Below are 23128 nucleotides of genomic sequence, written 5' to 3' on the forward strand. Positions count from 1 at the left end.
GGGCTGGCCCAAGGACTGTTGGAGGGCTCTATCACCCCTAGAGCAAGCATCTTGGAAACTTCTTCCTTCATGATGGCTTTTACCTTGTCAGTTAACCTGTAGATTTGTGTTTCACATGTGAACTATCCTCAGTATCCACATCGTGGGTACACCAATGGGTGACTTCTGGGGTCAAGGAAAACAGAGAGGCAAACTGTCCCAGCAGCTGGCGACAGTCACTTTGCTGTTCCAGGTTCAGTGTTGGGAAGAGGTTCACGCCCTCCACAGACCTATCCGTCTCCTGGGCAGACAGGAGGTCAGGAAGAGGCTCACTGTGCTCTTCCACCCCATCATCTGCTGCTAAGAGCATGGTCGATTCAGACCTCTCAAAGTTCCGTTTGAGGCGGTTCACATGTAGGACCCTCAAAGTGTTCCTGGGAGTCTGCATGTCACCAGGTAGCTGACATCGCTCATGCGTTTCTTCACCTCAAAAGTCCTAGACAACTTATCCTGAAGAGTGCAGGGCTTCACTGGGGCCATGACCCAGACTTTCTGTCCAGGCTGGAACTCAACCAGAGTGGTATTTGATCATACCAGCATTTCATGTTCTCCTGGCTTGCTCCTAGGATCGCCTGCGTGAGTTTCCTGAAGCATGCTATCTGGTTTCTGAAGGTCAGCATGTAGCTAAATACATCCTTGAGTGGCTTCCTAAGAGCTTTCTCCCAACCTTCCTTTACCAGACCAAGAGGTCCCCTCACAGGTTACCCGTATAGCACCTCAAAGGGGCTAAAGCCAACCCCCTTCTGTGGTACCTCCCTGTAAGCAAAGACAAGGCATGGTAAGAGGATGTCCCACTTATGCCTCATGGAGTCTGACAGACCCTGAATCATGTCCTACGGGGTTTGATTGAACCTTTCAACCAACCCATTTCTTTAGGGATGGTAAGGTGTGGTGAATTTGTAGTTCATCCCACACATTCCCACATGGCAGTCATGTACTTGGACATAAAATTGGTACCCTGGTCAGATATCCCCTCCTTGGGGAAACCTATGCGGGAAAAAATGCCCATCAGTACCGGGCCCTCCATGAGTCACTGTCACTGCACTCAGGGGGGTAGCCACTGCATGGTCCACCAAGGCCAGGATAAACTTGTTGTCCATGGCTGTGTTTGTCAGGGTTATGCTCCGCAGGATCCGGTCGTTGCTCATAGTTGTCCACCTCCACATGTTACCAACTCCCTGATTGAAACAACAGGGAGTTCGAACCATCAGGCGAGGTAAGGAAGGGGAAGGAATTGCAGGGAAAAAGGCTCTGAAAGGACACAAGCAAAAAACTGTCATACACACTCCTTCTCTGAATGCTACTCTCATATAATCTCACTAAAGGGGCTGTACCTGTATGGTATCAAAGGAACTCTTATCTTCAGAGTAGTCTAAACAGAATACTGTTTTCAGAACCTTATCTGCAAACATAGAAAACAAATCATTAATTTCACTGTTGCTCATTCATTGAAATACTGAAGAAACTTAGCAATTGTCCCTATCACCACATATCACATCAGAGAATAGAATAACTCCAACTTGGAACCTTAAGTGTTGGCATACACATGGAAGAGGGCAGTTCGCTTCCAAAAATAAAGAAATGAATCATAAAAGTTCTTCTTTGATCCTTAATCTTCCCCCAGTCTAGGAAGGCTCCAAAGATTATTGTAAGTCATAAGTTCCTCAGAGATACGAAACACAGTGGAGCCCGTAGTTGAATCACTACCGAACTCCGCTGTACAAGAATCCTTGCTAGGAAAACAGGAAATACAGAAAGTTCGTAGAAACACGGTAACGAATGGCCTCCTGACACATCTCGCTCCGCTAAACTGTACAGTAGCCTTAGAAGGCAAAAACCCAAGACGGAAGCGTGTGGTCTCCTGGCACACCACGCTCCGCCACAGATGACAGGCTGAAGATAATTAAGAAACACGGTAGTGTGTGGCAAGCAACCACCACGCTCCGCAGAATAACTGGAATGCTGGACGCCGGTGAACGGTAACGCGTGGTCGGCCGACACACCGCGTTCCGCTCAACTTAAAAGAACTTGCGCAGCCGCGCAACAAGACAATCACTGCTCACTACAAACGATGCTCTTGAAGGTTTCCACAAAGGCCGCTGATAGACCGCTGACGAGCTGGATCAGCGCAACAAGGAAACAGGGAAAAATCCAAGATGCGAAAGAAACGGGAAACAGGAAACAGAATTACACGCATCCGCCCATCGCGTCTATCCGTTAAGTATCTCCCTCACAGCCAGGAATCATGGGAGTTGTAGTTTTTAATAGCCAGGTAGGCGCTTCGGATCGCAAATCCTGACAGTGTTGGGGTCCAGAGGCTCTACACTGTTGATGCCCACCTGCTCAAAATGAGTGCCTATGACAGGGAAAGCTGAAGTGGAGCCATACATCTACCTTCACTCTTGTCACTTGCCTAACGAGTTCAGCAAGACCTGCAAAGTGCATCAGAGTGTCTTTGCATTTGGCGCCAAAAGAAGTGGTTGACAAGTTTATCAAAGGTCTTGTCCTGCTCCAAATGTGCTGTGAAAGCCACATCATGAGCCAGCCCCAGTTGGAAGACTCTGAAGTGCAGGAGAATCACCCAGCACCCGGGATGCCCCAGGCTCAGCAAATAGAGGCTCACTATACAGGAGACCATCCTCCCAGTGAAGACAATGTGATCCCAACTCCTTGCCAATTGCCTGGTCTACAGCCATCTACTGCAGATCCTCAAGAGAAGGACATTCCAGCTACTCCTTGCAGAATTCCACCCTAGTAGGAGCCCCTTCTTGCTGTCAATGGGTCAGATCTGGCAAGTCTCCCAGTTCGGCCACTTGCTCCTCTGTAGATTCCGGGACATCCCCTTCAAGGCCAGCCTCATCCTGGACCATGGGAACATCTCTGGTGGGCTTCCAGCGCCGCCTGCCCCTCCTCTTCCTGGCAGGCACCAGGGCCACTCTTTCAGGCTTCTGGTCCCTGTGATCACCTTTACAGGCTGCCACAGATCGAGCAGTCATGCATGCCCACTTGGCAGACCCACCATCTCCAAGTGTGACCGGTGTTCCACCTCACCCTAAGAGGAATCGTCCAGGTCAGTACCCAACAGACAGTCAACAAGCGTGGATGGACTCACTGCTACCCTCAATTAACCTGAGGACCCCCCCACTCTAAGGGAACCTGTGCCACATTGTACCGGAACTCAGAGTTGTACACTGCAACTACTTGGTGAAACACATTAGGGACCACTTGCTCTTCAGATACCAGGTGAGAACTGACAGTAGTCACGCTTGCTTTTGTGTCTCCCAGAGCCTCCACCCTCTGTCCATTAATGGTCAACCACTGCCTGTACTTCCTAGTGTTCTCAGGCACGAGGGTTCTCTGGACCATATTACTGTCCCTTAGTGAGACAAGGGTCATCTCAGCTGGCTCCCACCCTACTCTTGGAACCAACTCCTCCCCAAGCGCTGCACTGGCCAACCCCTGTGACTGTCCACTAGTGGGTGGCGGTGCCCATTTGGGACACTTGGGGTCCCCCTTCATGTGACCCTCCTGATCACATGCATAACAGTGACGGGCACCCCTCTCTGTAGGCTTCCCTGTAGAGATCCAAGATTTCCTTTCAGCTGGGGATGGGAATTCTTACCTTGGAAACTAGATTGGGAGGCGTGGTTTTGAATCCCACCACTGCCACCAATGTTAGAAATGGAGGTCTCTAGGTGGTAGTGGTATGCACCCTGTACACAGAGAGACCCTTCCCTCTAGTCAGGGTAAGGGGGTTACACACCCAAGATAACCTTTACTTACCCCCTTGGTAGATTTGCATGAGTAGTCAGGCCTATCTCAGAGGCAATGTGTAAATCATTTGTACATAGACACACAGGAATACAGTGAAAACACTACAAATGGACACCACACCAGTTTAGAAAAATGACCTTCATCCAAACCAAACAAGACAAAAATCCGACATACAGAGCTCAAGATATCACTTTTTAAATGCTTATGCAATTCTGTGCATAGAACTCTGGATAAGTTGATTTTAGCGCAATGTACCTTTGATGCATCAAAATCCAAGGTGAAAGAACAGTTGCAGAGGAGGGAAATGTCAGAAAACACAGTGGTGCATCGATTTTGGAGTCCCAGGGGGATTTACACATCAATTCTGCTGCACGCAGATGTGTTGCATCAATTCCTTATTGCGAGGAGAAGCAATGCGTCGAAATCTGAAAGCGGTTCCTTCCTGCGGAGCAATGCATTGGAATCTTTGGCGTATAGGTGCGATGCGCTAAAAATCCGGATGCGATGGTTGTCAATGCGGCAGTGGCGAAACGGGCGCGGCATCGATTCTTCCAGCTGCGCACTGGGGATGTGTTGATTCTTTCAGCCGCACAGCAGGGCCTGCGTTGGAGTCGGAGCGGGTGTCTCGGGCGTCGGAGACATGGTGCTCTGGGCAACAGCAGTTCTTCTGGCCATGAACAGGCGATGCATCGATATTTCAGCTGTACTGCGGTCGGAAGAACAATGCTGGAAGGGCTACGCATGACTTTTGACCTGGAGAAAACATTGGTTTCTGTTGAGGCGGATGTTCCATTTGTGGAGAAGAAGTCCGTGCCCGCACTGCTATATGCTGACGATGCAGTTCTTCTGGTCAACGGCCTTAAAGAACTTATTATCGGTTGTGTCAGCTTCTTGAAAGACCTCGGCCTGGAGACAAATTTTAAGAAAACATTCACAATGACATGTGGCCCAAAAAATGCCAAAACCTGTACCCTATTTATTGAGGGCAAACCCCTAGAGAGGGTCAGTTCCTTCTCCTATTTAGGCTTGGAGTTTGATGATGGTTGTTCATGGCTCACATGCACTCAAAACAGAATAACCAGATATACTCAAGCTGTAGTCACTATTTTCTCGATGACCATGTCTATCGGTAAAATGACCATTGCTCCTACACTAGAGATATACAACCGGAAATGCCTGCCGATCTTAACATATGGTATGGTTAGCTGGGTTTGCAGGGAGCTTATGCAATGTAGATAGAGGAGAATAGATTATTCCGCCAGTTATTAGGCGTCCCTCCCTCATCTCCTCATTTCTCCCTTCATCTGGAGCTAGGCATGGAGTCTGTCCAAGACACCATTAATGCTGCCCCCTTGGCTCTTTGGTGCTCAATCTGGTCCATCCCAGAAACCGATTATAACAGGGCTGTTGTTAGAGATTGTTTAACTTGAGCCTGTGGTTTGACCATCTCATGGCTTTAATATATTAAAAACTGTTTCTTGGCACTTGGCTGTGCCTCATTGTTTGAGCACCCATAGTCAATCGAAAAAAGGATAGAAAGTGGGCCCTGGGTAGTTTTTGCAAGCATAAGCAAATCTCTAGGGAATGAACAGAAGTGGCAAAACCCTCATTTAGAGATTATTGCCTTATTCAAGCGACTCCAACAATTGCTCCGTATTTGTTATACTTGAGCAACGTTTATGAAAGAAATCTGTTGGCCAGATTTAGGCTGGGCTCTTTTTGCTGGATGATATGTTTTCCTTTAGGACAATACTCTTCTGACACCGTTGCCACTTGTCCATGTGATGAGCAATCTAGTCAAACTCTTTTTCACTTTGTATTTTTTTTGACAATTTTATCTACCGTTTACTAGGAAGTTTTTAATACCGCTATTGCGCAGGCACAAATTTTCCAAGTGTAAAGCGGCTCTCTTCTACTTACTGCAACTTAATAATTGTAATGTTTGCCCTGCTGTTGCTAGTTTTCTGAACTGTATTCTAGCTAAGAGAAAGAGTTTGCTGTTTTGACAAAAAACTGCATTTTGTTGTCTTTTAGCAATTATTGACTTTGCATTATTTGTAAATGTAAATTTTTGCACTGCCACTTATTCAATGATGAATCAGTTCTCTTGCACTTGTCGATGTATTCAATGTAAATCAACTCAAGGAGTTTGTCTAAAAATGTGGTAGTTTGTAACCTACAAGTCACGACACACTTGGAACTCCATTGTTTCGGACTGTTTTGCCTTATACCTGTACGAGGACCTGCTCCTCTTTTTTATTATGTGGTTGTAATTTTTTACCAGATATGTCGATAATGTTGTTTGTTTTTATTGTGTGTATCTTTTATCTGTCCTTGGAAGATCGAATGAAGACAATTTAATTTGATTTGACTTTTGAGTCTTTAAAGCAGAAATGTACAGAAATGCACTTAAGGCCTGATTACAAGATTAGATGTTATTTATCACACCTGATAATTAGCAATACAATGGGGTACATTATTTATCGGGCATAATAAATAACATATATTATGAGTTTGTGGAGCACGCAGATTTTGGTGTTTAACCCCTTCGATGCTTGTGACGGAACGGTTCCGTCACGAGCGCCGGTTGGGCTGTGCTTATGACGGAACCGTTCCGTCACGGCCACGCCTGTTTTTTAGAACCTTCAGCACAGTGTGAAAATTCGCGCCGCGTTGAAGGTGTTAATGCAGCAAAATCTGCATGGTATGGTAGATACCGTATGAGGTATTTAACGCATATGATAATGATTGTTTGCATTAAAAACAGCCAAACTCATTATTCCGACCCATGTATAAATGTTTGAGCACGGGTCCGGATTTAACAATCCACTTGTAACCAGGCCCTTAGTTTCATTAGAACTATGTTCTTGCAAACTGCGGATACAAAATATTTGACAATAATACTTAAAATGATAAAAATGTGGACCCACACCTGGATGCAAATGTCCTCAGGAGAAAAAAGGTCATGAGAAATAAAAACCCTCTATCGTTTGCGCAATTTACATGTCCATGTCATTAGCTACCTGGCAAAATTTACCTATCGGATCTGTCTATTTCCCTGCCACTCTAATATAACAGCTTGGGGGGTAGTTCCCTGTAGTTATGAGGCTCTGCCCTGTGGCATTCCATTCCTTTTCACTTTCACTACTAGCAACCTATACTCAAGATTCCACAGAATGTTATCATTCTGTGGTCCCAGTCACCAAATATCAATTTCTTTCTCTTCCTCTTTCTTAAAAGTACTCTGTGTATTTCTTCAAAAACATAAACGAATGTTGTTTTCAATGTGACACAAGCACAACCCTGATCTTGGGTGGCTTTGGCCCAAAACTATTTCATCATGTCTGTGAATTTACAAACGGTTACATCATTTTAAATGCAGTATTGCCATTGCATATTGGCAATTGATAGTAGAAGAGGCATTGTCTAGAAATTTTGATTTATGAAAATACAATCAAAGCCTCGTTTTAGAATGTTATAATCCTCACATTTTTGGCTCTGTATAGTCCTGCCATAATAGTATGATCTGTCAGATTTTAGCTTCTTGCAACCTGATATGCTTCCAGGTGCTAGCAATTAAGTTTGCAGTTTGTGCTTTACTATTCCGTGACTTCCTATCGTTGCCCTCTGCAGCCCAAGCTCCAGTTCTGGGAGCGATAATTTGCAGAGTCGTTTCATTTTGCAATATTCAAGCAGGTCACGGGTCTCTTTATTCTGTGTTTATTTTCTCTTACAGTAAGTGAGTTATTGACCTAATTTCGAAGGAAACGAGCCCATTTCTTTGACCACCATGTTCACAAATGGCTTTTTTCGTGTATTTTATATTATTTTAAGAGGAGGCACAAAAAACAGGTGATACAAAGGACAGAAAACACCCAAAACAAGCATTGCCAATGCCAATTTTATAAATGCACTATCAAGCCAGACCTACAAATCCATGTCCGTCAATAACTGCCCCCTCTTGTCTGTGTTGCTGCCAAAGAAAACCCCCATAAACTATCTAGTTATCTAAGAAACATTACTAGCATTATAATGGCATGTTTGTGCTCCATAAGGTTCAAACTCAGCAGCTGGATAAATAAACAAAATTATAACAGCTGTGCCCAAGGCAAGCACTTTTTTGGGGGAAGCACACAACTTATGCCTAGTCAAAATATGTGCACATAGCTCTCAGCAAGTGGTCAGGCCTGTCTCCTGGTGGTTCTCACTTAACTGTCTGGCGACACCTGCGCTATCAATCTGAACCATAAAAAGGGATGAAGGCAACTCAAATTGAAGTTCTTTCACCCGAAGGACTAGACTGACATTATCACTCAGAGAAAAGGTGTTTTAATATAACTGATTTTAATTGGAAATTATAAAATACTTCTTGAGATCTGTCTTTTGTATTTTAATTGCTCTGCAGCTTCACTCTGATTATTTTAAAGCCATGTCACGGCTGGCGACCTTTGAAAGTAGTGTTGGGTAAGGCTTGCCCCAAATTTCAGTGAGAAATTTACGCAAACAAGCCTAAGGTCTTCAAGGGGATTTTGAAAACATCGGTTCAGATAGTGCATTTTAAAGCACAATTATCACATACATTTGATAAAAAGCAATAGGACCTCAAAGGTCAAGCGTTCAAGATTTTAGTCCTCTTATGGTGTTTCAAGACCATGATGCCTGACGCTGTACAAAAGTTGATATTTTTTGTTTTCAGAATGTTTAATGGTTGCATCTTATATGTCAAAAAATACCTCTAATATGCCAGGGCACGCATTTTGTATTGTGGTGTCCCACATATTCATTGGTTGTTTACTCGTGCCAAAAAAGTCATACAAAATGCATGTGCACACATTTTGTCAATGATGTCATCCAGATCCCATTGGTGATTCTTTTGTGAAAATTTCATTTGTGTAAGGACCAACATTTTGCCTTTGTTGTCCACTTCATTATTCTAGTGCAGGCACCTTCAAGCACCTGCCACAGCCATCACAATGATGTCGCTGCCTCAGGCTTTTGCTCCACCCAAGGGTAAACATTTCTTTAATTTACAAAAATTAGATTGCTATAGTAAAAAGGGTGATGAAACAAGGAAGGTGAAACTGTGATGCCCATAAGGATAAGACTCGACTTCACCATGTGTTTTGTTTTGTTTTGTTTTTCTTAATTTAACTCCTTCCCTGCTCATGACGAGCTCAGCTCGTCATGAGTTGCGCTGCTCGCATGCTCATGACGAGCTCAGCTCGTCATGTAACGCGGCTTTTGGAAAAAAGCCGCACAGCGCGAAAATAGCGGCCGCATGCATGCGGTTAAATAGTAGCTTACATTTCAGCTGTGGAGTCAGGGTTCCGTTTGTAGCTTACCCATGTAACTAAACTACCTATTATGATTTACCAGGAAAATCAACTATAGAGTCCCAATTTTGTTGACAAATTTGTAGAATTTAGAAATGGGCATGAAGCTAATAAAATACATTACATAAATAAGCATTCAAAAAGCCAATCATTTAGACTTTTTGACAGTAAAAAATGTTTCCACTAAACTTTAATAACATCCAACACAGTTACAGCATAGCAGTTTTTAAGTCCGCGAGCTCACTGTCACGCGTGAGTGCATAGGCTTTGGTGATCCTGAGCTTATATATGTGTGTGTGTGTGTGTGTGTGTGTGTGTGTGTGTATTTATATATTTATATATGTGACCAAGGCCTCTGTGCAGGCCGAAACGTTATGCTGACGAAGGTGCCGATTAAATAAGAAAACTCACCTGAATTTTGGGTCTCGTGTTCTTTGCTGCAGCGGCGTCCAGGAGCTTGTGGAAGTGCCCTCCAGTGTTGAGCGTTTTGAACAATATATATATATATATATATATATATATATATATGAACAAAAATATATATAGTTAGGACCTAGTAAAAATATATATAGTTAGGACCTAGTTACCATAGGGAATTCCGAACATTCTATTGGGAATAACTTTGGCGCCGATTGAGGGATCTGCCTGTAATTTACCTTAAATTTGCCTCGCTGCGCTCCGCTCCTTCCCTGAGAGTTTCGGGGGGATTCGTCAAGCGGGGGCCGAGAAAAAAGGGGGGCCCCAAAACGTGTTTTCCCCATGTTAATTTCCATAGGGACATTCTGACAGGGCTACAGCTCGAACGGCTGAACGGAATTACACCAGATTTGGCAAAATGGTAGGAACTGGTATGCAACAGCGCCTTTTGTATGTTTGGTGTAAATCCCTCCAGTAGTGTTTGAGAAAATTGAATGTGAAATTGAGTCCAATGCAATTTTCCATAGGACCTTTAGACACAGCCACAGCCCGAACGGCTGAATGGAATTACTGCAAACTTGGCAAAATGGTAGAGCCTGGTATGCAGAAGTGCCTTTTGTATATTTGGTGAAAATCCCTTCAGTAATTGTTGAGAAAATTGACTTTTTTCAAATTATATATCTATAGGCGGGACACGGTGCGCGGACGGGCTTGCACCGTCCTTGCACTGTCCTTGCACGTGCGCGGACCTTAGCGTGCGCGCGTGGAATTCTGATTGGCTGTTGGACGTCTGTCAACATTCCAGTCAGTCAAAATGAGGAAGCGTTGTCCGCCATCTTGTTTTTGTGGCAGATGATAGTGGTTGTAAACAGAAGTGTAATAGTTGACAAGGAGGCAGGGTAGAGAGTCCCGAGCCCCCTAGGTTTTGTCATGGGGTCTGTAAAGGACCCCGAAGGTTGGGAAAATTAAAAAAAAAAATTTTTTTAAATCGCGGCTCAAAAAGACAAAAAATAAATATATTAAAATAACAAGTTTCAGTGTTTAGATGTTGGTTGAGTGCAGCATTGAGTGATGACTCTTTCACCTTTGGGTTTAGGTAGGTGTTTTGTAGAGAGTTAGTATGGTAATTGGTAGAGAGCATTGGGGGTAGGTTGAAGATTATGTGAGTTTGAAAGTGGTGATAATTTGAACCAATTAAAATGTTACTTTGGTTTTGATTTTGTGTGTGATAAAATGTGATTGGCTTGGTATGTGAATATGTATGAGAAATGAGAGGGAAGCACAGTCATTTTGAGATTTTAGTGTTTGAGGTATACTTCTGAGGTGTGAGATTGACACAGAATTTACTGTTCAACAGTTTTCTAGAAGGTGAGTTGGTAATTTGTAAGGAGTACTAAGGTAGATCTGGTTGTACTCAGATGAGGGCTGTAAATGAAATGGCATTTGTAAAGCTTGCAGTTTAGAAAAAAAAGAGGTTGACATTCACTGCACTTGAAATTTAGGAAATGATTGGTGCTTTTCGAAAATGCAGCAAATGGTGCATAGTTTTATTTTTTAAAAGAAGCAATTCTAATGGTTCAGAAAAGGTCATTGAAAGGAACATTGCACATGATTAGCTGTTATATTGAAAGGTCAAAGAATCTTGCTGGATTCATTTGCAACATAGTACGATTAACTTTTTACCTGTGTCCTTCTTAGGTGGGAGTTACCATGGTAACAGGTTGAATGAGCACTAGGGGGATGGGTGAATATTATGTGAGTTAGAAAGTGTGGGAATGTAGAACCAATTGAAATGTTAGTTTAGTTTTGAAATAGTGTGGGAAGACATTTCATTGGTTAAGACCTGAGATATGTGTGAAGAATGAGTGGGAAAGTGTGCCATTTCTGGTTCCAGTGTCTGAGCTGCATTTCAGAGATTCTGCTTAAGAAAATCTGCTGTGTGTTTGACACTGTTCTATATTTTCAAAAGCGATTTTAAAGGTGAGTAATATAGAGAGAGTGCTGTTTGCAGTATCGGGAAGCATAACAAGCATATTGGGCTTCATTACTGTTGTATTTTGAAAATGAGTCAGGTTTCTGCATTGTAGTGTAGTGCTCATTTAAATGGGTTGTGCTCTGTGTGTAAAATGATTTACCATGCTAAATGTTTTTTGATAAAATGTGTGGCTTAAAGATTTTTGATAAGGATCACAGTGAGTGTCTGTGTGAATTAAGGAATTATATTTTCACCTTTTTCCATAATGTTAACTGTATTTTCTGACAGTTTGCATCTCCTAGCTTATAGGGTATTGTTTTAATTTGGATTGTGTCTTATGTCAGTATGTAATGCTGGGGAAAAGATCACTGGTGCATATTAGAAATGACATTTTGAAATGAGTTAGGTTTCAGCAATGTAATGTAGTGCATATTGAAATGGGCTGTGTTCTGTGTCTAAATCGATTTACATTGCTAAATGATTTTTTGCTGAAATGTGTGGCTATAATATTTTTCACAAGGGTCACACTGTGTGTGTATGTGAATTAAGGAATTATATTTTCATCTTTTTCCATAATGTTAGCTGTGTGTGCTTACAGTTTGTATCTTTTAGCTTATAGGGTAGACTTCTTTATAAATTGTTTTTCATGCTTGGATTCAATGCTGGTATAGAGATAGTGTAATGGTTTCATTGGACTTGTAAATATGCTCCTTTTTTAGAAGCGCCTTGCGTAACCTTTAACATGGGTGCAAGCAGTGAATGTATGGAGAGGGATAGGAATAGCAGATAGAAAACAATATGAAATGGTGTGGGAGATGCGTAAAGGATTTCACTAATGGCATCAATTGAGATGGAATATAAGATAAAGAGGGGCATATTTACAAGCCCCTTGCGCAATGTTTGACATGGGAGCAAGCAGAAAATGCATGCAGAGTAATAAAATTGGCACACAGACAAGAATATGAAATGCTGTGAGAGATGTGTAAAGGATTTCACTAATGGCATAAATTGAGATAGAATATACAAAAAAGAGAGGCATATTTACAAGCCCCTTGCGCAATGTTTGAGATGGGTGCAAGCAGAAAATGCATGCAGAGTAATAAAATTGGCACACTGATAAGAATATGAAATGCTGTGAGAGATGCGTAAATGATTTTACTAATGGCATAAATTGAGATAGAATATACAAAAAAGAGAGGCATATTTACAAGCCCCTTGCGCAATGTTTGACATGGGTGCAAGCAGAAAATGCATGCAGAGTAATAAAATTGGCACATAGACAAGAATATGAAATGCTGTGAGAGATGCGTAAAGGATTTTACTAATGGCATAAATTGAGATAGTATATACAAAAAAGAGAGGCATATTTACAAGCCCCTTGCACAATGTTTGACATGGGTGCAAGCAGAAAATGCATGCAGAGTAATAAAATTGGCACACAGACAAGAATATGAAATGCTGTGAGAGATGTGTAAAGGATTTTACTAATGGCATAAATTGAGATAGAATATACAAAAAAGAGAGGCATATTTACAAGCCCCTTGCGCAATGTTTGACATGGGTGCAAGCAGAAAATGCATGCAAGTAATAAAATTGGCACATAAACAAGAATATGAAATGCTGTGAGAGATGCGTAAAGGATTTTACTAATGGCATAAATTGAGATAGAACATACAAAAAAGAGAGTCATATTTACACGCCCCTTGCACAATGTTTGCATGGGGGCAAGCAGAAAATGCATGCAGAGTAATAAAATTGACACAGACAAGAATATGAAATGCTGTGAGAGATGCGTAAAGGGTTTTACTAATGGCATAAATTGAGATAGAATATACAAAAAAGAGAGGCATATTTACAAGCCCCTTGCGCAATGTTTGACATGGGTGCAAGCAGAAAATGCATGCAAGTAATAAAATTGGCACATAGACAAGAATATGAAATGCTGTGAGAGATGCGTAAAGGATTTTACTAATGGCATAAATTGAGATAGAACATACAAAAAAGAGAGGCATATTTACACGCCCCTTGCACAATGTTTGCATGGGGGCAAGCAGAAAATGCATGCAGAGTAATAAAATTGACACAGACAAGAATATGAAATGCTGTGAGAGATGCGTAAAGGGTTTTACTAATGGCATAAATTGAGATAGAATATACAAAAAAGAGAGGCATATTTACAAGCCCCTTGCACAATGTTTGCATGGGGGCAAGCAGAAAATGCATGCAGAGTAAAAAAATTGGCACACAGACAAGAATATGAAATGCTGTGAGAGATGCGTAAAGGATTTTACTAATGGTATAAATTGAGATAGAATATACAAAAAAGAGAGGCATATTTACAAGCCCTTTGTGCAATGTTTGACATGGGTACAAGCAGAAAATGCATGTAGAGTAATAAAATTGGCACACAGACAAGAATATTAAAGGCTGTGAGAGATGCGTAAAGGGTTTCACTAATGGTATAAATTGAGATAGAATATACAAAAAAGAGAGGCATATTTACAAGCCCCTTGCGCGATGTTTGACATGGGTGCAAGCAGAAAATGCATGCAGAGTAATAAAATTGGCACACAGACAAGAATATGAAATGCTGTGAGAGATGCGTAAAGGATTTTATTAATGGCATAAATTGAGATAGAATATACAATAAAGAGAGGCATATTTACAAGCCCCTTGCGCAATGTTTGACATGGGTGCAAGCAGAAAATGATCTAGGGGTTTCAGGAACAAACTCTTCTGAAGTTGAACTAGAAGAATCCTCAAGTTCCTGGTGTTCAGAATGCTCAGGTTCCTCATGTTCAGAATGCTCAGGTTCCTCATGTTCTGAATGTTCAGGTTCCTCATGTTCTGAATGCTCATGTTCCTGCTGTTCAGACATTTCAATAGAGTTTTCAGGAGCAAAGTGCTGATGAAAAAAGGTGTTTCTTCCTCGAAAGCCAAAGAAGAATGATGAAGATGGGAGGGGTCTTTCAAGAATTGGAGTAGGAAGTATTATAAACCAATAAAATCTTTTGTTATGAGGTCACATGGTTGGACGTAAGCTTACGGAGCGTTTACGGAGCGTTTACGGAGCGCTTACGTAAACTTACGGTGCGTTTACGTATTATTTACGGAGCGCTTACGTCATCTTACGATGTGTTTACGTAGTACGCACCCTCGCAAGATTTATAATTGCTTAAATAAAGTTATATATGGTCTTTAAAAGTTTAAATTAACATGTTCTTTATTATCCCAGATAATGTTTACCTTTACATTGTGCAATGAATACGTAGATATAACGATTTAAAGTTTATAAAACTTTCGGGGGTAAGAGCTCGAAGCTTTTACGGTGCGCGGACGGAGCTCTTACGTTGCGTGCACGTGCGACGTACCCTCGCGAGATTTGTTACTACTTGAAAAAGTAATATACTGTTGTTAAAAGTTTAAAAAAACATTTTCTACATTAAAGCAGATATTGTCTACCTTTCAAATCTACGTTCAAAACGTAGATATTATGTTTTAGAAATTTAAAACATTTGTCGGGGTAAGAGCTCAGAGCATTTACGGTGTGCTTACGGAGCGCTCACGGTGCGCGGACCCTTTAATCATATAAAAAAAAGAACTTGAAAATAAAAATTATATATATTTTATATTAAATATATATATTCACTGAAAAAAACATAGGTTTCAAGCCTTACATAGGGGCCGATTAGGATTGCGGTTTTCCCGCATCCTCCGGGCTGGCGTAAGCTACCGCCGGCCCGGAGGATGCGGGAAAACCGCTGGGGAGGCACAAAAGACCCACCGCCAAATTAGGATGGCGGTGGGTCTCAAAATCGGTCCGCAGCTTTTCCGCCGCGGTCGCCTTCCGACCGCGGCGGAAAAGCTCTAACATGGCTGGCGGTGTCTATCAGACACCGCCAGCCATATTAGGATGGGGTCAACAGATGCCTTCCCCCGGCGGATTCTCCGACGTGGAAAGGCATACGGTGATTTCTTTGGGGGCCCGTTGCGGGCCCCAAGGTTGCGTGGGGGGTGGTGGGTGCACATGGGGGGTACCTATGGTACCCCCCTGCATTTGCGTGCACGAAGCGGCAGGCACCGCGCTGTGCCTGTCGCTTTGTGCATGCAAATGCACTGTTGTCATCTTTTTACATTGCGGCGGGTGCTGCTTCAAGCAGCACCCGCCGCAATGTAAAAAATACAGGATGTGACCGCCAGGGTGGCGGTCACATCCTAATTGCCATGGAGGGACCGCCGCTGCCCATGCGGACGGTCCCTCATACTCAGTGGTGGCGGACGGACGCAAGTCCGTCCGCCATCATAATCGACCCCTTAGTTAGGTATTACCATTTAAAAAACCTTGCAAATTCACATTAAAAGCCATAGGTTTCAGGTCATATATAGTTAGGTATTAGCATTTAAAAAACCTTGCAAATTCACTTAAAAAACTATAGGTTTCAGGTGATGTATAGTTAGGAATTAGCATTTAAAAAACCTTGCAAATTCACTGAAAAAACCATAGGTTTCAGGTCATATATAGTTAAGAATTAGCATTTAAAAAACCGTGCAAATTGACTGAAAAAACCATAGGTTTCAGGTCATATATAGTTATGAATTAGCAAATTTAAAAACCATTGAAATTGCTCCTATATAGTTAGTTGTACTAACTATATTTCACGCACCCGCAATCCACTGCTGATGATGTCACATATTACATCATTCATGACATGGTCAGTGACATCACTGATGACATCTCAAATGACATCACTGATGACATCACTGATGACATCTCAATTGACATCACTGATCACATCACTGATGATATCATTCATGTGATAATACGATGCACCTCTTCACACTCTAATATAACCTTTGATACACCCAGTGTTAAACACAGACTACCATTCTTGAAACCATTGACACACCAATACCAGTTACTACATACTACACACTGATTGCTAGGTCTTTACACACATCCAATCATTTACCCATAGAATCACTCATACATACAGTCACTCATCAAAACAACACTATCATCTGCACTCAAACACCTATACAGACACTCACACTCTGCCACTCATCCATGGAGTTACTCACACATCTAGTCAGTCATGCAAAGAATCAATCACACTTTCATTTCCTCAACTATACAGTTATACACACAGCACCTTACTTATTTAAACATATACTAACACATACTTACTTTGTTATACAATTACTGATACAAGTACACAATGATCCATACAGCCACTCGCACAATCAGTGGCTCTTATGTATAGTCATTTATATATGCCAGCTACCCACACACACACACTCAGTCTCCCATACAAATACTCGGGCAACCAATCAATAACACATATAGCCACTCATATAGCTACTGATCAACACATGCAGTAGCTTACACAACAACAGACATACTGATGCACACATTCAGACAGTTTAGTCACTAACCCGTGCATTCAGTAAGACACATCTAATCACTCACTCATACATTCAGTCATGTACCTACTAAATCTTTCATCCAGGCACTTATACATCCAATCATTCTTCAATATGTAAAACATATTTAAACTTTACAGAAGCACACAGTCACTGGATGATGTCATCAGTGATGTCATCAGTGATGTAATTTGAGATGTCATCAGTGATGTCATCAGTGATGTCACTGACCATGTCATGAATGATGTAATATGTGACATCATCTGCAGTGGATTGCGGGTGTGCGAAATATAGTTAGTACAACTAACTATATAGGAGCAATTTCAATGGTTTTTTAAATGCTAATTCATAACTATATATGACCTGAAACCTATGTTTTTTTCAGTGAATTTGCACGGTTTTTTAAATGCTAATACCTAACTATATATGACCTGAAACCTATGGTTTTTTCAGTGAATATATATATATATATATATATGAACAAAAATATCAAGCTATATATACTACATAAAAAGTAAAGCCTGAATTAACGTTTAGGTTAGAAGGACTTAACGAATAAAAAAAATCAAAGTAATCTAAACCAATCATTAAAATTAAACTATTAACAACTTTAACAAATAAATCAAACACACAATAAAACCAACAGTAAAAAAGGCTCACTAATTTAAACAGCTAAATACTTAAAAAACAACAAACTCTGCAAGATGAGGAAACTCAGCCAGATTATCTCAACAAAACATTAAATAAGAAAATATACATCTGAATAACTACATAAACAAGTAAATAATGCTTATATTTAAACTAAAATGTAACTTAAAAATGTAAAATAGCAAATAAATATTAACACACTAGCCAACTTTTATCTTTTTTACATAGACTTCATAAAATAAAAAGTCTACAAACTGAAAACTAATAAACTGCCAGAAAATATCAACCATCACAAACCTTTGAAAAGATATAAGAAAGTAAGGATACATAAATAAATTACAAATTATAAAGTCACCCAAATAGCAAACAAAAATAAACCTAACAACCTCAAACTCTACAAACTATCATTTAAAATGTAACTTAGGGGGTTATTACGATAACGATTGACCAGCAGTCCGACAGCTGCATTAGGATGCGACCACCGGTCTGGCAGTCGGAAAGTGCTCCTTTACACACTGGCTTGTGCTGCGGCTCAGGAAAATAGCCACAGCACAAGCTGCTGTGTAAGGAGCAGTTCCTTCTCATCCATGAACCATGTGCCATGCACCATGTGGTGCATGGCTGATGGTGCATTGAGGTGCAAGGGGGCACTGCATGTGCCCCGTGGCCCACAATGGACGGGGTCCTGTTTGGGGCCCTCAAAATCCATTTCCAACAGCCTTTTCATGGCATCATTCCGTCATGAAAAGGCTGTTGGAAAAGTATTTCATAATCCCAACGGCGGTGCCTGCCTCGGCCCCACCTCCATTCGGGGTTACGATTTAGGCTACTGCCCCGTTGGGATCTCTGATCCTGTTGGAGGTGGCAGTCTTCCCCTGACTGCTTTGGGTCCCTCCGCCTGGATTGTAATCTAGAGGTCATACCAAAGGGCGGTCGGACCACCACACACAGCCTGTCGATTTGCGGTCCGACGGTCATCATAATCAGACCCATAGTCTTTTTTTTCATTCAACAAAGAAGAAAGCACCTGCTCAACATTAAAACACCCTTCAACGGAAAAGCTGCAAACTGTGTGAAACATCTTAACAGGGAATACATGTAGGTATACAAAATTGCACTTTTTAACATGTTAATAACAAATGTCTAAAAGTTCAAAGATAATATATATTTATACTATTACACTACTTCCAGATACAATGACAGAGGATGCCAAATTTATCACTTCACAGAAAGGAAAGCAGTCACTAAATCATAAAGGCTACACCTACAGCAAAGAAAGTGCTTCATCAGAAACTATAAACTAGAAAAGTGATACATTTTATTCCAATGCATGCTATGGGAGGGCTACGACAAAAGATGATGTTCTAATTTATGTAAGAGAGTGCAACCACCAACCACGTGACGGAAATGGAAGTGAGAGAAATATTGTAAGATATAAAAGAGAAAAGCACTAGCTTGAAAGATATCCTATCTAGAGTCCCTAAACACATAACAGGGCAACTACCACCTATCCCCACTTTAAAATGATTAATTGCAAGAAGTAAGTAGAAAAGCCACCAGCGATACTTGCCCCATAAAGATACCAAGACATAGACATACCTGAACTTAAAAAAAATTACACTTAGGGGCCTATTAGTATGGTGGGCGGATCGCCCCCACTGGGCCGGCAGTAGCCACCACCGGCCCGGTGGGGGCCATCCGCCCGCCATCCATGCATGACTGACCCCTTGCCATATTATGATGTTTGGGGGGTCCGTGGTCGGACGGGAAGACCGTCCACCGCATTTCCGCCCATCGACGAGTCGACCGGGCGGAAAAGGGGTCCAACATGGTGGTGGTGTCTGCAAGGCACCACCATCCATATTAGCATGCAGGCAGAGATGTGCCTTTCCATGGCGGCGTTGCCACCATGGAAAGGCATGTGGTCTTTGCCTATGAGGCCCGTAGCGGGGCCCCAGGTAGTTGGCACATGGGGGTACCTATGGTACCCCCTTGCATTGGCATGGACAAAGTGGCAGGCACTGCGCGAGACTGTCACTGTGTGCATGCTAATGCACAACATGCATCCCCAGCATTGTGGTGGGCGGTGCTGTGAGCACCACCCACCACAACGCTGGGAATAGGGGATGCCAGTGCCATCCTAATTGCAGGTGCCGGACTTTGTCCGCCTGCCATCGTAATAGACTCCTTCGTGAGGAACCTTTCTTTTTACCTGACAACTGAAATAAGGAGAAACAAATCCTAATATTCTCTGCAGCAAACAACAGTTAAAATTAGCCAATGTCAAACCTGGATAATGAATAGGACCTTCACAATGGGTCTCAAACCATTCACTGAAATATACAACATACATGGTGAAAATCAAAACACAAAAATCCCTTTTATATATGCCCTACTCCCAAATAAACAAAGCAGCACTTACTTAAAGCTCTTAATCCATATAAAAAATGAAACAAATAACTACTACCCTCTCAAGATATTCATAGACTTGGAGCAAGATATGATTCAATCCATTAAAAAAAATATACCCCCATACAGATATGCAAGGCTGTTACTATCATTGCAATCAAAGTATCTGGAGATACCTTCAAGAATCTACACTTATGGCCCGATTATAAGTCTGGCGGTCCAAGGACCACCAGACTCATGGGGGTGCGGTGAGGGTGGTCCAGCCGCACCATTATGAGTTGGGTGATTGGACGGCCCTGGGCCCTGGCAGTGTTGTGGCGGTCAGAAACCACAATGTGCTTGGAAGGACCGCTGTGATCCTGCCAAGCATATTATGAGTTTCCTCTCTGCAGGCAGTGTCATGGAGGTTCCTCTTCCATGTACACCACGGCGGAGAAGAAATGCCTCCACCGCATGTGGATGCACGCAGGCAGGCATAAAATGTGACCCCCTGTGCGCATGCACACCAGTTCCTGCACGGCATGGCTTTCAAGTCCATGACTTGCAGGAACCTTGTTGTGCAGTCCCATTTCGGCCTTTGAAAGAGGTACTTCTGCGGGACCGCCACACTGTCTGCCCTCCAAACTACTTTAAAGTCATAATCTGGCACACAGGCAGCGACGAGTCTTGGGGGTACGGGCGGGACGGTGGTGTCCCGGCCGCTCTTGTACCCCCAAAACTCTTAATCGGCCCTTAAGTGTAGAATATTCCTCAAACAGAAAATTTGCCATTGAAATAAAAATACTGATACCACACGTCTATATCCCTATCACAGAGAAAGCGGTCCACTACAATTTACTAATTTATAGCCCTTTCTACAAACAAAATAAAGACAAACTTAGTCCCCTAATAGACTTTTTCAAGACACTTGGATTGGCAGACTGAAATGCTTTGTATACAGATGTCAACCCAAATTCCAAAAACCATGTTGGAATGTCTGAAAACACCTTTGCACAGGAAGCCAAAACAAACAACGGAGTGGAATGATGGCATAATGCCTTCCAACCACTCTATGTGGAACTCAACCTACACTAAATAATAGAAGCATGATAAAAGTGCAAATCTAACAAGCACTTCAAGTGTAGCAATTTGTTAGCCAAATTTCCCCTAAACTTAGCAAACAAACAAAAAGAATGTATGACATGCTACAATTTAAGGTTATGCTCTTCATAAATTACGAAGGACTTCATTACTTAGAAATGATAGTCAAAAGCATATTATATAATAAATATCAACATACCAAAGTCCTCAAAAAATATGACAAACCCTAAACCAACATACCACATCAATCTTTTTAAAAAATAAATATAATATTTTATTAAATAAGTTCAACAATTAAATAAAATCTCAATGTTAATAAAGACTGATATAATTAATATGTATATATATATATATATATATATATATATATATATATATATATATATATATATATAAATATATATATATATATATATATATTTAAATGTAACCATAAAAGATTAAATATAACTCACTCCATCACATAAAATAATAACAACACATAATCCAAAGAATTCCACATAACAATCACATATATTTCACAAAAATTATATATCGCATTTCCCACCCAAAACAAATGAAAGAATTAAAATGTACTGCTCTGTAGCTGCATATTTTCAGTCTCCATGGAACAAAAATAAATAATCAACCAAAAATGAGCTAAATGAATCCAAAAATCCCCCCAAAAATGCATAAATATAACAAATCCAATCGAAATCTCTCATAGTAATCCAAAGTATCAAGGTTCCAAAGAAAAACCAAAAAAGTGCTGTAAAAAAGGAACTGCTCCAGGAAACCACATAAAAGGAAATCAAAGTAAAAACCATTGCTTTATTATAAGTTAAAAGTGATTTCCTTTTAAAGAAAATGTATACTCCATATGCCTATGGTACGTGTTCATAGACAAACATTGAAATTTAGAAAAAAACGCGCAAAACACATTACATTCCCAAAAATACATACACTTAGTTAATCATCAAAATTTATCCAACATCACACAATTTAACATAGCATAGCGATACATTACTAAAACATTGCAGAAAAATTGCAAAATAAAAAACTAGTGTAAAACATTCAACAGAAACACATCTTAACATACCAAAAACTAAACACAACACTATAACTAACTTCTAAACTTCCCTCCTAGGAGGAGCTACGCGAGCATCAAAGATGGCCGCGTAGGCCAGTTGCTCCGTAGCGCCCGCACCTCGCCCCTGACTATTCTGATAATATTCTGAGGCGCAGTGGGGTGCGCCAACTGGCGGAAGAGGAGCGGTGCGGGCTTGTGCCGCTCCGGTCCCGATACGTGGCCTGAAGACGCGACGGCGCATCATTGAAGTTTGGGCCTCCGTGAGCGCTGAGGCCGGGGTCTCGCATGCGGTGCGCGGCCGACCCCAAATTTGACAACACCCGGGGCGGCGGCCAGGAACTGCCGGTCGGGTCGAACCTTGGCGCCACCCCGCGCAACCCCGGCGACATTGAAGAGGCGCATCACGGGTGGTGCAGAGGGGTGACCCCCTCCCCCGCCCCCCTCCCCCTCTGGCCTGTGTTTGAATTCGGGGCTGGGCGCGGGGCTTGGCTGGCACCCGGTCCGTGTTGAGCAGTGGAACATTTTGTGGGCCCAGATTGGACTTCAGAGGAGGGGTGAGGTGTAACCCACGCCCGACTGACGGCAGCGGCTGTCCTGTGTTGGTGAGGCGGAGTGGCAAGGGGGCCCAGCTGCGTATGGTAGCAATAAGCCGTACGTGATTGACCTGCTCCTGATATGGCGGAGAATTGCAGCGCCAGTAAGTGTGGCACCCGGAGGGGGATCCTGGAGGCAGGGGCTCGTGACTGGAGCCTCGCCCTGAAGCCCGGGCCCCAGTTAAGATCGCCGAGGCCCGTTTCATGAAGTGTGAGCGGGAGGCCCCCAGCGTATGCATTGCCCAACTTATGGTGCACAGACGGTTTGCCTCAAATGTGGTGGAGAGACCCCCTTGGAGGAGCACCTGCTCATGTGGGCCTGAGAAGGGCACGGAGGGCTCCGTAGATATATAAGACCCAGTACACTTAG

This window comes from Lissotriton helveticus, chromosome 10 (genome assembly GCF_964261635.1).
Source record: "Lissotriton helveticus chromosome 10, aLisHel1.1, whole genome shotgun sequence".
NCBI lineage: Eukaryota > Metazoa > Chordata > Amphibia > Caudata > Salamandridae > Lissotriton > Lissotriton helveticus.